Below are 18586 nucleotides of genomic sequence, written 5' to 3' on the forward strand. Positions count from 1 at the left end.
GGGGACCTCACTACTCCGTTTCCTTGCTGTTCTGTTGCACCCCCTTAGTGTTTTTCCTCAGTGTGGAGGGACCAAATCGAGCGTAATTCCCACACTGTGTCTCTTTTGTTACCTGTAGGGCTATGGGTCAGTAAGAGGTGTCATGTCTCATAGTGGGGCCAGCCATGTGGTCCTCTCTGTGGACTAACTGCTCTAATTGGGAACATCATCCTCAAGGACTAGTGGGCCAAGATGTGCTCCACTCTCTCCTCCTCTCCCTTCATCTGCTCCCGTGTACTCCGGCCAGATATGTCCCTCTCCGTATCCAGGTCCTTCTAAGGGGATCATTTTTAGAGTAGTTGATTGTGGTAGTCCAGCACCATCTAATTCCTCTGGTCTCCAGTTTGTAGAAATGGATGGTTCATGAGTATGTGAGACTAATTATTTGCATACCTCTTTCCATTTTTATCACAAGTGTTGATTGTGGATCCATGTTAAATGAAACACTTGATAATTTCAATACGTTCTCCATTTATCATGATGTGGTTTGTTGATTCAGCAAAATTTTACTTGTCTTGAAATTAATAATGTTGTTTAATAATTTCTGCATGTGTTGAATTACATTTCTTGGGAATAGGCACAAATATGGATTTCTTCCACTCACACAGATCTTCCAAATTTTTAGGAGTAGACTAGAAAGATCTAGCAACACATTAATTTGTTGAAATATTTCAATTGCCATTCCAGCAATGCCTAGAACCTTTTTAAATTAGTATCTTCAGTGCATCTAGGAATTCTTCCTTCAGTCTGATTAGTTCTTGATCACATGCTATCTCTTGAATTTGAATGTTGGCCACTTCCTGTTGTTACAGGCTTCATGATGTGACTTGGCATTGGTTTTAATTTTATTTCTTTATTTGGTAAAATACTAATGAATCAAGAACAGCCGTGTATTACCCATTAACTCCCATTCACATTTCTTTATTTCTTTTTTTTTAAAATCATTTTATTGGGCGCTCATACAACTCATATCACGATCCATACATCCATCCATTGTGTCAAGCACATTTGTACATTTGTTGCCATCATCATTCTCAAATATTTGCTTTCTACTTGAGTCCTTGATATCAGCTCCTCATTTTCCTCCTCCCTCCCCACTCCCCACTCCATCCTGAACCCTTGATAATTTATAAATTATTATTATTTTGTCATGTATTACACATTTCTTCACCCAATTTTCTGTTTTCCATCCCCCAGGGAGGACATCCCCCAGGTATCAGACATCAGAGAACAACATAATATCAGTGGGTGTCCACCTTCCCGATATGATCACTGAAGAGAAATGTGTGCATAAGCAAATGTGGTTAAGAAAGCTGATGATACCTGGCTATCAAAAGATATAGCATCTGGGGTCTTAAAGGCTTGAAGAAAAACAAGTGGCCATCTAGCTAAGAAGCAACATAGCCCACATGGAAGAAGCACACCAGCCTATGTGACCATGAGGTGTCAAAGGGATAAGGTATCTGGCAGCAAAGACCAAACAAAACTCATATCATTGTAAATGAGGTTGAGTGCAGAGTGGAGGCCCAAAGCCCATCTGCAGGCAACTGGACACCGACTTACAGAAGGGTCGCCGGGAGGAGACAAGCCAGTCAGGGTGCAGGTGAGCAATGATGAAACATACAAATTTTCTCTAGTTCTTAAATGCTTCTTCCCCCCACTTTCATGATCCAATTCTACCTTACAAATCTGGCTAGACCAGAGGATGTACATTGGTAGAGATAGGAACTGGAAACAGGGAATCCAGGACAGGTGATCCCTTCGGGACCAGTGGTGAGAGTGGTGATACTTTGAGGGTGGAGGGAAGGTAGGGTAGAAAGGGGAAACTGATTACAAGGATCTTCCTATAACCTCCTCCCTGGGGGATGGACACATTTCTTGTATGAAAAATAAATCAGATCTATAAAACTTAAAAAATTATCTTTATCAGAAATATGCAGGATTTCTCAAAGTTCAAACAAACCTACTTTTGACTTCTCCTTATTCTGTTCCACCTTGAAATCCTCAATACAGAATTAGGCCTTCACCATATTTCCCTTTTTATAAATCTCCAAGAAATACATACTTCAACAAGCAGTTAAATAGAAAGCATAACATTTAAAGGGGGAGAAATTATTTCTTAGGATTCCAGTATTTTATTTGGTAAAGATTCAACAATTTAAGTCAATTAATTCACAGAGTATCATTTTATGTGTTATACTGGGTATCGCTAAATCACCTGGAAAAAAAAGATATTAGACTTTCTAAAATTCAATTAATTCATCTGTTAAGTGGAAAAAATATTATTCCTGATTTTCATATTAAAACATCCGATTTATTTCACTCTCAAAAACACTCACTACCATTGAGTCAATTTTGACTCATGGCAACTGTATTCATTTACTATTGGGTAAAACACAAGATAGCATTTTGACAAGAATCTTATTTGAAAACATATTAGTAAGCTAGTTCATAATTCAATAATGGTTACAAAAAGTAAAATATGCCAAGTCTTAAGTGCCCATTGCTGTCGCATATTTACATAATACTTATTGATCATACTTAGTCAATGGAATCTCATTTTTCTTACTAAATCCCGTTATTGCTGTTAGGTATCATGAGTTGATTCTACCTCATAGTGAGCTCATATGACAGATCAGACCTTTCTTAAAAGGTTTTCCAGGCTTTAGTCTTAATGCTTGGGCCAACAACAAAAGAGGAATATCCTCAAAACAATGACACAGTGGTTGCACCACTGACCTCAAAGGTGCAAGTTTGAGGATGGTGCCGACCTGGGCAGTGCTTGCCTGCTGCACGCAGCATCGCTGTGAGTTGGGATCAACTTCACGGCACCCAACACCAGCAGTCCTCAGGGGTCTGTCATCAAGCCGTTCTTTCGTGGAGCCTCACAGTGAGTTCAAACACCAACCTTTCCTTAACAGTCGAGTGCTCAACTATGTTTTCCACCATAGGCGGGCTAATTTATCTTGCCAATGAGTCCTTTTATAACTTGCCAAAATTATTTAAAATGTGTACTTAATAATTCGTGCTATCAATTTTAAGTTATGGTTAATTTTCATGAAATTAACCCCAAAAAGCTTCATTCAAAGTTTAGTTAATGTTTAGTTATTATTTTTATCCTAAAAGGAAGTTAGTTTAGTCAAATGCAATAGTAGGATTTTTTTTTCTGAGTTCCTCCTAGAACTGTTTTTGTTTTCATTCAACCCATTCAATTTCATATTAGAAGCTGCAATTTCTTTGAATAGCCATGTTTATGTAAACCTGAGGCACCAATTTTAAGAGCTGGGATAAAACCAAATTTCCCTAGCATCAAGATTTCATTTAGTTCAAATTCTTTAGGTTTAATAGAAGCGGCTTTTGTAACCTATTTTTTGTAACCTTTTGATGATAATGATTGTGATAATGATTACAACAACTATGATCTTTTAGCAAAAAGCTTAATATAATCGACAATTATACAAAATGAGAAGATCTCATCTCCCCATGTAACAAAAAGAAGTACCTTAGTATTATAGTTTCTTTCAAATTAAAAAAAATTTAAAGGACAATTTTCAGTCACATAATAGTGTCAAAAGGTCAAAAGACTTTTTTTCTCTCTCACCCTCCCCCCCCCCTTTTTTTAGGCATTGGTTTAAAAAAGCTGAACACTAGAATTTTCTAAGGAATGACAGACTTACTATTGTAAAAGCAGTTAAAATAGCTGCTTTTGTGACCTGGCTTTGACATTTACTGGGATAATTTAAATCTGAGAAGCATTTTTTGTCCTTTGTAAGATAAAAAAATACATGATGTCTAGCTCCTGGAATTATAGTCCTAATTAATGACTATAAAAGTGTCCAATCAACATATTTTTAATTCGCTTTAACATTAAGAATATTTTTACCTCACTGCCATCTAGTTGATTGCAGCTCAAAGCGGGGGCCCAAAAGGAGAGACTGGGACTGCCCATTTGCATGTGGAGACTCTAGGTCTGTCTTTCCTGGAGCAGGAAGTCCATTTTCTCCCTCAGCGCTGCTGATGGGTCCACACCGACACCAGGGCTCCTTTTGAGGAATAATTTAGAAAATGGATATCGCTAAGCTGACTTGATTACAACCCAGAAGCCGTCATGTTACGTTTGGCTATACTTGACACAACACTGTTTGAAGAATAGACATATGCCATATTAAAAACAATAACAACAATAACATTTCTAATAAGGCCCTAGAGAATAGGCTGGACCTCCTATTACCTTCCCAAACTCATTTATACAACTCCAGGCATCAGGAGCCCTGCCTGGTGGTGTAGTGGGATATGCACTGGTCTGCTAATTGCAAAACACTACCAGCCACTCCTAGGGAGAGAAATGAGGCCTTCTACTCCCACAGAGAGTTAGTCTTGGAAACCCACAGGCGGAGTCCTGCCCTGTCCTGGGGGGTCTCTCTGAGTGGGACTCTACTGATGGCAGTGTTGTTTTTGAGGCGTCTGTCACATCTTGCAACCCAGTGAACTCAGTGGTACCTTGGGTTTTAATTTCTAGGGTTTAAACTTGAAACGTCATATACCTGAAGGGGCTTTCTCTTTTAGCTCTCTCTACGTAGCTTCTACCACATCACGTTTTTCATAGTATAAACATAATTCATTCCCCTTCCTACTTTCCATCCGTTGTTTATTGGGCTGCTAACAACAACAAAGTGAGTGGGTAAATCTCCCCTGCCTCTCCCCTGGAAAGATGAGGCCTTCCGCTCCCGCAGAAATGGCAGAAACCCACAGGAGCAATTCTACTCTGTCCACTAGGTCACTATGTGTCAGCATGGACTCCATGCCAGTGAGTTCAGTTTGGTTTTTATCTCCTCTACTAGGTCTACACAATTATTGTTACAATGTCAGCTATTAACAGTGAGTAACTATGTTTACCAAATATTTAGAGGTGGAACAAAAAGAAGTAAAATTAAAGGAGTAAACGAATAAGGAAAAAAGCATAGAATATCATGTAAAGACATCAAGTCAAACAATTACAATATTTCCAGAACTATTATTTTCCATAAGATTATTCATATTGCTTTATATACAGTACAATAGAAAAACACATGCAAATGCAGGATCACATTTATTGGTTTACAAGAATGGAATTGGAAAAAGTTGATCTCAGAATATGGTACTTAAGTAATTTTTGTATAAACTACTCAAAAGTCCCTTAATGTGTATTTTAATACTCACCTATTTATATTTACTCACACAAGTAATTCGTTAACCATATAAAAATCACCAATTCACTCTCAACTCATTACCACTCCTCACTTTCCTCATGCCTTTGTAATACTATTAACCCAGTTTGGGGTCACTGGGTTGTCTTTATGCACACATCTTTTCCATGCTCCACAAAGACACAACTCTGGATCATCTAAGCTCCCTGGTTACTTTGTGCTTATTCTCTGTAGATCAATGTGGGTGGTGAAAAGCTGACAGCAGTGCTGACATTTCCCATTTCGAATTCATGAAAACTGTAGCTATGTATCTTAACGAGACCTTAAATACTGGTCCGCAAACACACACATTTACTTCGTTTATTTCATCATTCTAAGGATTTATCATAACATTTTTCCTCTCATCAAACTCATATACCATTCCCTTCCTCGGTATTCTCAGAAGATACATTTCCATATTTTAAGAAAGTAAGAGCTAATACAAACCTTTCAAAAGCAAATTTTCGACATATCTAACTCTGTGTGTATATACTCTGCTCTCTTCTCTTTTTTTTTTCCACAGATAAGAGACTATTGGTGATTCCCCCACACAACTATTAAAATTTGATCTTGTGTTAGACAGGGTTCTCTAGAGAGACAAAACCAGATTGCTAATAATTTTACATGTATATTTATACAGATAAATAGATATATAACATAAGAAATGAACGGTTAAATTATAAAGCAGTACAAATGGCTCAGTGCAACTCACTCCGATGAGAGAGTGGTGAGACACTGGCAGTCCTTCAAGTCTTGAGGGCCACCAGGTAGTCCTCTGTAGAGAGCTTCAGGCTATCCCAGCACAGGCAGCAAATAGCAAGGTAGGTCACCAACAGTCAACCAGGTCACCAACAATCAGAGCACCAACAGTCAGTCCCCAGCTCAAGAGGTGTAAATTCCAATTGTGTGGCAAAGCAGGTGTTGAAGGAACCTCAACTTAGAGTGACACAGTCCACAGGTAAGGTGTCCCACAGTTAGTGTAGCTTGCAAATTGAGGCACAGAACAAGCAAGGCAGATGCACACTTGTTCCATGATTAAAGAGCAAGAGACAAGAAAGGGGAGGCTCGCGGAGCCATTTATCCGCCCTTCAATTAATCCCACATGTGTTTATCGGCCAGACTGGGACAATAAACGAACTGCCTCACATCGTTTCCTGCATTCTCTGCATCTCAAGTCTTTTTCCTGCGTTGTGCGCTCGGTTCTGAGATTCTGTTCATTCTTTTCCACATTTCCCGCCTTCCTTCCTTTCAGATAATCATGCAATCAAGTGAACACCAACTCATCGTGGTCTTGTGTGGAGCTCCTGAGGCTCTAAGTCTTTACGGGAGCAAACAGTTTCCTCTTTCTTCTGAAGTGCTAGGCTTGGTCCGCAGCCCATCCTTGAGGTTAGCAATGCCGTGGTTATCCCACAGAACCAGCAGTGCTCTTTTCTCTGCGGGAGCACTCCAAAATAATAATAAAAACATCAGATTCCATACTTCTGTTAGTCTTCCTTGATTTCATTCCCTCCCTTGAGACAGATACCATCTAATTCTTCTCCTCTTCATAGAAAAGCTTATAAAAAAGTTGTCTATGACTATTTTTTGGTTTTGAATCAGTCAGTTTTCAACCAGGGACACAGAATCAGTAAGAAATGTGCATGTGTGTGTTGCAGGAAATTGTCTTACTCAATATGAAAATTGATTTACCTTTCTGTAAAATTGCATTTTTTTAATGTTCACATTCATTTGTGATGCTGGAATTTGAAATCCATAGGACAAACATTGCAAGAGAATCTTGCCAACCATCTGAAGAACCTCACAGGACAAGTTAAAATCTATGCTACTCCTATGGACACTGTCCTCAGTGACTGCAGAAATAGAGACCTAAACATATTCACCTGGTCGGAGACACTGAAGAAGGATCTTGGGGGAAACAATGTCAAGAAAGCCTACTTGCATTTAAGATCCACAGGATCCATCAGCAAACTCACAAAAAGTGAGTGAGCTACAATATGTGTTCTGCTTCTCTTCCATCTTTTGAATCTTCCAACAATCTTTTATGTGACCCGATTCCCCAGGAAATACAAAATAAAGGGACCTGTGGCAAAGATGCTTGCCATGTTTTCCAACCTCGTGAAGTCATCATAATTTCCATGCCCACATCCAATATCAAATATGCTTCTCTCAGACGACTCCTACTAGCACTACTCTAAGGCGGATTGTGGTTCTAACTCTACAAGCTCTCATATAGCAGCTTGAAAATAATAAGAACAACTTTTTAAATGAAGTAATTAATTCTAATTGAAAATTTGGAATAAACCTGGGGATTAGGTTTATATGTAATACTTGTAAACTCTATCTCTGTGGGAAGAAAACTACCAGAAATTATGTTTCTCATTCAAAATAAACGGAGAAGTAATGTAGCTTTTCATCATCTTCCAAGCAATGCAAACGACAATGCAAAAGCCTACCTGCACATAAGAGAAATGCAAGACCCACCATGCATCATGCTGCCTAGCAGACAACTTATTTCATAGCTGTATTTTCTTATTGTATCCAAAAATGAACTGAACAAAATATGATCTTAATTTTTAGGAAGTCCAGTGTGTGTGTGTGTGTGTGTGTGTGTGTGTGTGTGTGTGTGTGTGTGTGAGAGAGAGAGAGAGAGAGAGAGAGAGAGAGAGAGAGAGAGAGACCATGTCCTCTGTTTTTCAATGGATTTGTCCAGGCTTATTTGAGACCCTTGAGAGACTCAACAGAAACCAGAAAGTACATGCATTTAGATCTTGAGGGGGAATTGCCCTGCGTTAGACAGTTTGATGGGTGGTCAGTGAATTATTTAATGTAACTCTTCCAGTCAAAGTCACTAACTCCCACCAAACATCCTTTCCCTACAAGGGTCTGGTAAGAAGGTGGGAAAGATGCTGATACGATTGACTTGTGAGTAATTGCCAGCAGGATTCCCTGGAGTGGCATCCTGACCTGTATAAACGAGAAGCAAGAGGAGGGATGTAATTACTAGCAAGATCCAGGAGTGAAGCATGTCCTCCGGACCCAAGATCCTGTGAACTGCCTGAATCCAGATCACAGCTATTATATCAGAGGAGCAGTGGCAGAACTAGGAACCAAACCATGGAACAGACTAATGGACTTCCCAACCCACAGAACAAATTAAGATGAATGATTTTTTTGGCAGGAGTCTGCCTTTCAGATGGGGATGCCCCTACACTTAATTGGGGATGTTGGACTTGCTGACCCAGAGAAGTGGAGCTGAGTGCCTTCCGGCTGAGGTTAACTGGAGTGCGGTGCCTCTCAGCACATAATTCAGTGAACTGGATGAATTGACTCATGGGGCTTGAGCTAAACGCCTTCAGATTGAGATTTACAACAGAATGGTGTGCTTTCTGGGCATTTATTAGCAGAACTGAACCATCGAAACATGCACTGATAATCAACTACCCACAGCCTTTCTCCCTGACATTTACAACTTGTTAGCTTCCTTAATAAAGCATGAATCATGAATCGTATCTGTGAATTTCTAATACCCACTATGGCAGTGGGTATTAGAACACAGAGAGGTCCAAAGGAGAAGTAAAATAGAGAATATTAATTAAGACAACTCGGAACTAAACTACATAGCATGGTTTTGGAACTGGATCCAGCTGCCAATTTGAACTTTCCCTCAGTTACTCCTACTACTTCCACCATCACCATATGTAAGTGCCTTTATGGAATACAAATAAAAGCACCGCTACAAAGTTGGATCCGCTTCTGAGTATAATCCTGGAGTGTGTTGATCAAACAAATAACATCGATAATATCAAGGCAGCACAAGGAAGATAGGATCTGTATATTAGTCTGAGTTGACTAGAAAAACAAATCCAGAGGCACTCAAATATGTGTATAAGAAAGAGGTTTATATACGAGAGCAGTTGAATATTGAGAAAACATCCCAGCCCAGTCCAGATCCAGTCCATAAGTCTAATATTAGCCCATGTGTCCAATACAAATCTATACAGTCCCCTTAAGACTCACAAAACACATGCAATGACACCGAGCACAGGAAGATCACAGGCCAGTGGGTGAGAAATCTTGTGGATCCAGTGGCGGTATAAGCATCTCAGCAATGGCAGGGGTCTCCACATGTATTCTCCAGATCAGGACACTCAAGTAATTCCATGCGTCTTTTCAGTAGAGAGGCTCTTAGGGATCGAGCAGAGAGAGTATGTGTCTCCTGTCTCCAAGGAGGAAATAAAAGACTTCCTAAAATTCTCAGAAGAAGGCAATACCCACACAGAGGCCTCAAGGGCTATTCAATGATTAACAGGTGAGAGTCCACCCTTCTCTCTTGATCCTCGAATTGGCTCCAGATTATGTAACTCCTACAATCTACAAGCAGGTGGTCTCATTACTTGCCTCAAGGCAACACCACTCGCCAGACTTTCACTAACTAGACCACTGGGACTGTTAGCTTCTTGTAAATGAACTCTTAGATTCTGACAGAGATATTGTTGTGTTTGTTAGGTGCCTTCGAGTAAATTCTGATTCAAAGTGATCCTATGTACAATAGAAATCCACATCGCCTGGTGGCCCTGCATTATCCTCCCATGCGTTCTTTTGTTTGAACCCCTTGTTGCAACCAGTGTGTTAATCCATCTTGTCAAGGGGCTTCATTTTTACTGCTGCACAGTCTTTTTTAAGGACTGGTCTGTCCTGACAGAGACTAGGTCACATTAAAATGCCATACGCAACAATCCTGGGACTTCTGAGAATTGCAAGCATAATTGGACTTCATTATATATCATTATATATACAAAGGGGCTTTAAAATGTTCAAGAATAAAGCTGTTACATTTTAATTCCATTTCCCGTGAACTTTCTGATGCTCCCCTGTATGCGCGTGTGTGTGTACACATACACATAGCCATCCACTTACTGCTCAATGCAGCATGCCACCAACACAGCATTCCTATGCATGATTTGGGAAATGATGCTCATTTTCATAATTGGGATTATTTATATATTCAAGTATTATTTGACTATCTTATAAAGCAATAATTCAATATATGATATATGCATCACATTATATAAACTTAATTAAAGAACAGTATAGTACGTTTTGATACATCAATATTCCTTATATACTCTCTTGCAGAGAGCCTTTAGAAGTACTTTACTCTCTGTGTGCCCATGAGTTCTCCCAGGGTGGGAGTGTGATAGATGCACCTTGCTCTTCGCACTCTCTTCTGAGATGCATCTCAAATGTGGTACTAGACAAAACTGTTAATGTCTCATTTTAGTCTCTAATTCTAGGTATCTTAGAAAATAAATTAGGACAAAATTCATTAGTGCTACTAACAACTATAAAGGTACTATTATTGAAGGTCTCAAAACATCATTTGACATGATACATCAATGCCCATGGAAGTGGCAGTAAAGAAATCAAATAATATATTAAATTGGACAAACCTGTTGCGCAAGACTGCTGAGGAAATGGGGTAAATGCCACATCTGACCCCCTCCATACACACCAACAAAAAGAAGAATCCAACTCCATGTCAGACCAAGGTCATTTGCCACAGGCAGTGGTCAAATATGCCTCTACCCTTAATTCTTTATCTTTCCATCCTATGGCATTCTATTTCTGTTCTGAGTTCAATAACTCACTGCAATGGTTACACAGAACTCTAGGGTAATGTTCACAATTATAGGTGCTTTTAAGAAGGCTAGCAGACCACAACATGTTAAGGGTAGAGTTCTTTTGTCTTCACCACCTCTACTCAGCCATGCTCAGATCCTCAGCCTCAGTCTCATGATCCCTTGTCTGCTACATAGAGATCTCATTGCTGTTCTTCTACTCTGCCTCCTGATATTGATGCTGCAGACTAGTGTCTTTGTGGCTTCTAGCACTTCAGACAGAAATCTCGCATGTGCTCCACAGGTTGCTCGTCTTTCTTGATGGTCATGGGACATGACCGCCGAGGAAACGGAGTGCTTCTGAGATGTTTCACTCTTTATACCCAGTGGAGCTAATCGCACAGTTCTACCAGACCCGTGGTGGGTGTTACAAAGACAGGAATAGAATGGCAGCATTCCAAGTAATTTATCTTCTTGGCAACAGTTGTAATGTGTTACAAAGAAAAGATGTTGTCTTGAGATTAAGGTGCCTCTGATCCAAGTCATGGTATTTTTAATCATCTCACATGCATGTAAAAACTGGACAATGTACAAGAAGGCCTTAGCAGAATTGTGATATTGGGGAAAACTGAATATAATATGAGCTATCAGAAAATTGAATGAACCGTTTTGGAAAAGGTTCACTCAGAATGCGTTGCCTTACCTTATGCATGTTATCAGAGGCACTAGGCCTTGGAGAAAGATATGCTGATTGGAAAAATAGGGCTCAGAGGAAACGAACGGCTTTAACCGAGGTGGACTGCTACATTGGCCTCAGACATCGTGACAGTTTTGATAGTGATGTACAGATGACTAAAAAGACCATGATTGGGTTGGGTACACATTAGTCATCAGATAGGCAGCTTTGTTTTTCAGCATTTCAAACAGATATTTTTCAACAGATTTTCCTAATGCAGTGTGTCATTTAATTTCTTGACTGCGACTTCCATAAGTGTGGGACTAAGTAAAACTTGAAGTTTCAATATTTTCTCTGTTTGCTACTTATTGGTACAACAGTGGGAATCGTTTTTTTAAAATGTTACTGTGCATTCCATAGTGAAGGTTGCAGTTTTTTATGATTACCAGTAAATGCTTTAAATCCTCTTCATTTTTAGCAAGCAAGGTTATGCCATCAGCATATTTTTGTAATTAATGAGTTTTCTTCCTATCCTGATGTTTTGTTCTTCTTCATATAGTCCAATTTCTTATATTTTTTCCCTCAGCCTACAAATTAAATTAGTGTAATGAAAGAATGCAACCATAACATACACCTCTAAAGATTGTAAACCACCTTGTAGACCTTTAAGCTATTGCCTCTTGGTCTAGGCGGTTTCCACATGAACACAATTAAGAGTTCTGGAGTTCCAATTCTGCACAATGTTATTCATGATTTGTTATGATCCATACAGTCAAATATTTGTATGGTCAATAAAAAACTGGTAAAGGTCTTTCTGATACTCTCTGTCTTAGGTCAAAATCCATCTGACATTAACAGTGATATGCTTTCTGCATGTTCTTTCTGAATTCTGCTTGAATTCCTTGTAGTTTCCTGTGGATGTACTACTGCAATGATATTTGAAGAGTCTTCAGAAAAATTTTCCTTGTATGTGAGATTGATGTGCTTCCATAATATCTGCATTCTGTTGGATAACCTTTCTATGGAATGGTTATAAATATAAATTTCTTCCTGTAAATTCACCATGTAATGAGTTTCCATTTTTAATTTTTTTTGCATAAATGAGGGTTTTTATGTCTATTTATTAAACCATGTCGATTAGTATTCCATCAATTCCTGGAGATGTTGAATCTTTAATTTTCCCTTCAATGCTATTGTTTTTCTTGTGATCTGCTACCTCCTGAGACTATTGAATGTCAACCAATACTGACTCTGTATTCTTTCCATCGTCTTTGAATCTGCTTTGCTTAAAATTGTTTTCTTTCCATCTGCATTGCATACAGTTTTATGAATAGAATCCTTTATTATTATAATTTGAGGTTTTAATTCTTTTTCAGTAATCTCTTTCTGAGGAAAGTCCAGCATGTTTTCACCTTTTGGTTTCAGAACTCTAGAGCACTTCAGTACAATACTTTAGTTTTTCTTCTCAAGCCATCTTTTAAAATCTTCTCTTTTATTCTTTTACTTCATAATTTCTTCCATTTTCTTTAGCTGCTCAGCACTCAAAAGACAGTGGCAGAATTTCATTTGACATCCATCTTTTTTTTTTACTCTTTCTTTCCTATCTTTGACATGACCTTTTACTTTCTTCATGTATGCCATCCAACAACTTGCCTGGTCTTCCGTAATTAGTGTTCACTGTGTCAAACTTATTCTTGAAATGGTCCCTAAATGGTGGTGGAATATAAAAAAGACACAATTTGAATCTTATGGTCTGTTTTATTCTTTTATTCTTTCATTGGTTATTGCAAAACTGAATTGTTCCACACTCAGCGCCTGATCTTGTTATGATGGATGATATTGGATATCTCCATTGGCTTTCCACACATTGAACTGATCTGATCCTTGAGCATTCTGTATGGTGTGTTTTTGTATATGCTGCTGTTATTAGGTGCCTTCAAGTCAGTTCCAAATCATAGGGAGCCTGTGCACAACAGAACAAAACAAGATACAATTTTCACTGCTCCTAAAATTGTTGTCATGTTTGAGCTCATTTGTGGGGTACCAGCCTCCAAAATCAAATGGGTCTAAGGGATTGTTGTGCAATTGAGGGTAAATTTAAAGAAACATCAGAGAACATAAAGCATGGGAGTGCTCACCTCTGGTACCATCATGACTTCAGGAGCCAGATCTGAGCAGAGAGTGAATATATTTCCAACCAAGGCTTGTATACACTCCAGGGGAGTGCCAGTCCCCCTAATTATAGGCAACCATATGAATAACAGGAAGGGGTTGTACAATAGGCATACATGTGACAGGAAGGCATACATGTAACAAGGTTAGCAGGCTCAAAAGTCAAGATGGCAGCCTAACCTTGGTCATCCCTGAGTTGGCTTGACCTTAGGTGTCTTTGGGTTCTCCTTCAGGGAAACAACACATTATCTTTATCAGAAGAGGGTGGGCTCTACTTAGGGTGGGACAGACAAAGGGCCTGATTGCCTTAGATGACTGACACCCTTCAAGCAGATAACCTTCAAGAAGTTGACTTCCGTGTGTTTGCAAACAGCTCCTTAGTTTTGGCATATATTATGAGGGGTTGGGGGTGAGGGTGGGAGGCAATCCAGGGATTAACTTTTCTGTTACCACAATTCCCCCCTTTTGTTTTATGTATTAAATTCAGAAGAACTACAGAGGCAACATGGTCACTTTCTATACGTTGAAAGCTTTCTAACAGCCAAGACAAAATTAATGAGAATAAGTAATACAGCCAGACCAACATTTTGAGCTATGGAAAATATTTTGAATCCAGGTTTGAAGGAGGGAGGAGGGTAAAGCTCCCCAGCCCATCCACTATTTGGGGAAGACATGAGGTACTGAGGGAAGAGAGCAAAAGGTTAATATCTGCTTCCATAGGGAAATATGATCAACCATGTGCTCACTTAAGGCCACATAGTTGTTAAGGGGAGAATCTGTGGGAACATTTAAAGCAGGAAAATGTACTTGGACTTTACCTCTTACTCACCAAAGTGGAGGCTGTCTACTGTGGAATAACAGCTTTCCATATTCTCTCTAAGTTAGGGAATATAGTCCTTGTCATCCTTCCCTCGGTGTTAGCTTACCATACTCATCATTGAAGCCACTGTGTAACGCATTTTCCTGATGGCCTTCCCATTTGGGGCTGATCCCCTCTTTCCCAATTATGACGCCCTTTTCCAGGAAATGGCCTATCCAGATGACACGTGCAATAGTACTTGTAATGAAGTTTCACCAATCGTCCTTACAAGGTACATTCTGGCTGTACCACTTCCAAGATAAATTATTTTTGTTGGTTCTGGTAGTCCAGGTATTTTCAATATTCCTAACCAATGTTAGAGTTCAAATGCATCAGTTATTCTGTGGTTTTCCTTATTTATTGACCAACATTCACATGCATATGAAGCAACTGAAAATACCATGGCTTGGGTAAGGGGCAGCTTAGTCCTCTACATGACATCCTTGTTATTCAATACTTTAAAAAAGTCTTACACAGCAGATCTGCCCAATTTAATATGTCATTTGTTTGTTTTTAAAGTTTTATTGGCATATGTTTCACATATCATATATTTTAATACTTCAATCATATTAATAAAAGTCCTATAATTATCTCCACATCAACTTTGGAACATTTACAGTACTTCCTTCAGCCTCCCAAATATTGCCATCAGCCTCCCAACTGCCCCCAAATTCCACCACACAACTCAAGAAACCGTAATTGCAATCACTGTTTCCATAGCTCTCCCTATCCCGGATTTCCTACACAAGGCAATAGTGCAACTCCAGGCTGCACACTTTCTGGAGTTCTTTGAGTTTCAGATGTGCAGAACATGCTCTTTCATTTTGATTTTCTAATTCTAGGTCTTCTCATATTTCATTCTAATATTTGTCTTAATTTTCCCAAGTTCCCTTTTGAAATTTGTATTTAGCTTTTGACTTCATCATTTCTTCCATTTGCTTTAGCAACTCTACACGTAAGGCTCAGTTTCAGGGACATTCACTTGGGTCTTTTCTTTCTTTTCTATCTTTTGCTTGCTCATGAATGATGGTTTTAAAATTCCTATGTTTTTATATTAATAGTTATTGGAATTAACTATAAAAGACAATTGAACTTAGTAGATCACTTTCATAACAAAAACATTTATTTTTAAGCTTATATAGTCTTTATTTTTATATTGCTGAAAAGTAGATATCCTTAGGTTCCAACCTAAATTCTTCACCTAAAATTGACAAATGAGTTCTTGGGGTTTTCTTTCCTGCCTCTCAATTCTTGTAGGTCATAGTTTAACAACTCTTAATAAAATGCTGGTATAACTTCAAGAATCTCTAGTAAGCTAACAGCCACACATATTTCTTTTTTCCTAGATTATCAGAATCTTGTGCTTGGAAAAGCATATGTTTGGCACAATATTCAAAGAAGAATTTATAAAAATTTTTGGGACTCTGTGTGGCTATTTTCTTCATAGAACTGTTTCTAGTAATTCCATCAGCTTCAGTACCCTTACATTTCAATCTTTATTTCCTCCTCTCATCAATAAAATGGCCATCTGAGCAAGACTTTGCTTTGGGTTCAGAGGAACAGTCATGCAGAAAGCCAGGAACATGTAGAGTTCATCTCATACAGTTCTCTTTTTTCATTAATCACAGTCCTCTGCTGCTTGTTGTACAGTCACTGAAAATACATTTTGTCCAATTTTATAGTTGCTTACAGCTGCTGGTGAAATTTGATACCCATCATCCCCAAAATTAGATTTCTTAAGTAAATATTTTTGAGACATCTGGGATTAGATTATGATGGCTTAATAGTTATACTTAAAAGATGCAAACTTTTAAATGTAAAAAATGGTATCATTATTCCATATAAATTCATGGTACTTTGGTGGAAAATGAACAATTTCAAGAGATTTTCAAGCAAGTGCACTTCATTATTATGTGGTAATATCCTTTTTATTTTAACTTGTAGTGATTTCAAGCTAATAGGAAATCCAATAAAAATGTCACATTGATCACTACTATCACTGGTCCCGGTACACTTATAATGTTGTTTTTCCATATTGTAATTGATTCTTTGAGGTCCAGGAGGAAAATTAAACCCTATTATAATCTCCTGTGCTATTTGAGAGCAATCAAACTGTGCTTGTGTGTGTACAATAAACTGTGTAAGGCTGTACTTGACCTACTATGGCTTCCCCGTTGCCACAAAGTGAAAGTCAGACACCCTCCACCCTCTATCCTTCTTTACTTATTCTGACCTCAACCGTTGGTCCTACTCCACTCTACAGCTAGGCCCGTGTGATAATTCATTGCAATGGCCATGCAGAAGTCACAGACATTACTTACAATTAGGGAGTTTATTAGGGAAGTTAATAGGTTTCCACAAGGCAGGATCAGCAGGAATCAAGGAGACAGCAGCACCTCTCCTCAGCCAGCAACCAAGTCTCTCGGGTTCTCAGCTAGTCAGCCACATGGCCTCTTGACTTCTGCCTCTGTGGACCAGGAAGCCAAGCCTTCTGTGGCCCTGTCTACTGTGTGGGGCCAGGTGAGGAGAAAGGACCCCATAGTCTTGGTGCTTTTCCTCGGAGTCACCAAGCCACAGTCTCTAGTTCAGCTAGTCCTGGCAGCTTCTGCAACTTCTGACAGAGATTTTAGACTTGCTCTTCCGATGCTCCTGAGGTTTCACTCTATGACCCAGATGGCTCTGATATACTAAATAATATTTTTGATGGAGATGTGGTTTGTCTTGTAGCTGGACCTACCCCAAGAAAAACAAAGGTGGGTGTCTTAAATTAAAACCTCAAGGAATCTTAAAGATGCCCCCAAGGAAACAAAGGGTGTGACTTCTTTCACATCTTCTAAAGACTTCTTCATTCCACCCTAACACAGTCTATTAGTCTAGCATAGAATTCCCTCCTAAACGGGATTATAGCCGTAAACATAGAGTCCAGAATTACAATACAGCACATGAGGAGTTAGGGCTGGAAGGGGAATATTCACTGATTAAATCTCTGCGTGTTTTCACTTTGCTGTTAAATTACATTGACCTCCATTTTGGAGGTTTCACTTCAATTCTCATGTAAGATTCATCCAACACAAAGATGAAAAAATAAAAATAAGTAAACTATTCTAAGAAAAGTAAAATTTAATAAGATGAAACCAAAATCTCACTGTAAATTTATTTTAATATAATTAGTTATTTATACTTCATGGCTTTATTTTTTAAATCATTTTATTGGGGGCTCATACAATTCTTATCACAATCCTTATATACATCCATTGTGTCAATCACATTTGTACATTTGTTGCCATCATCATTCTCAAAACATTTGCCTTCTACTTGAGGCCTTAATATCAGCTCCTTATTTTCCCCCTCCCTCTCCACTTGCCCCTCCCTGATGAACTCTTCATAATTTATGAATTGTTATTATTTTGTCATATCTTACTCTGTGTGATGTCTCCCCTCCCCTCACCCCTTCTCTGTTGTCCATCCCCCAGGGAGGAGGTTTAAACGTACATTGATGTACTCGGTTCCCCCTTTCCACCCCACATTCCCTCCACCCTCCAGGCATCGTCACTCTCACCACTGGTCCTGAAGGAGTCATCTGTCCTGGATTCCCTGTGTTTCCAGTTGCTATCTGTACAAATGTGCATCCTCTGGTCTAGTCAGATTTGTAAGGTAGAATTGGGATCATGATAGTGGGAGGGAGGAAGCATTTAAGAACTAGAGGAAAGTTATATGTTTCATCGTTACTACCCTGCACCCTTCAGTAAGGGGGTATCCAGTTGCCTACCAATGGGCTTTGAGTCTCCACTCTTCACTTACCCTCATTTACAATGATATGATTTTTTGTTCTTTGATGCCTGATAGCTGATCCCTTCAACACCTCGTTGTCACACAAGCTGGTGCGCTTCTTTCATGTGGGTTTTGTTGCTTCTGAGCTAGATGGCTGCTTGTTTATCTTCAAGCCTTTAAGACCCCAGATGCTATATCTTTTGATAGCTGGACACCATCAGCTTTC

This window comes from Tenrec ecaudatus, chromosome 3, assembly GCF_050624435.1.
Source record: "Tenrec ecaudatus isolate mTenEca1 chromosome 3, mTenEca1.hap1, whole genome shotgun sequence".
NCBI lineage: Eukaryota > Metazoa > Chordata > Mammalia > Afrosoricida > Tenrecidae > Tenrec > Tenrec ecaudatus.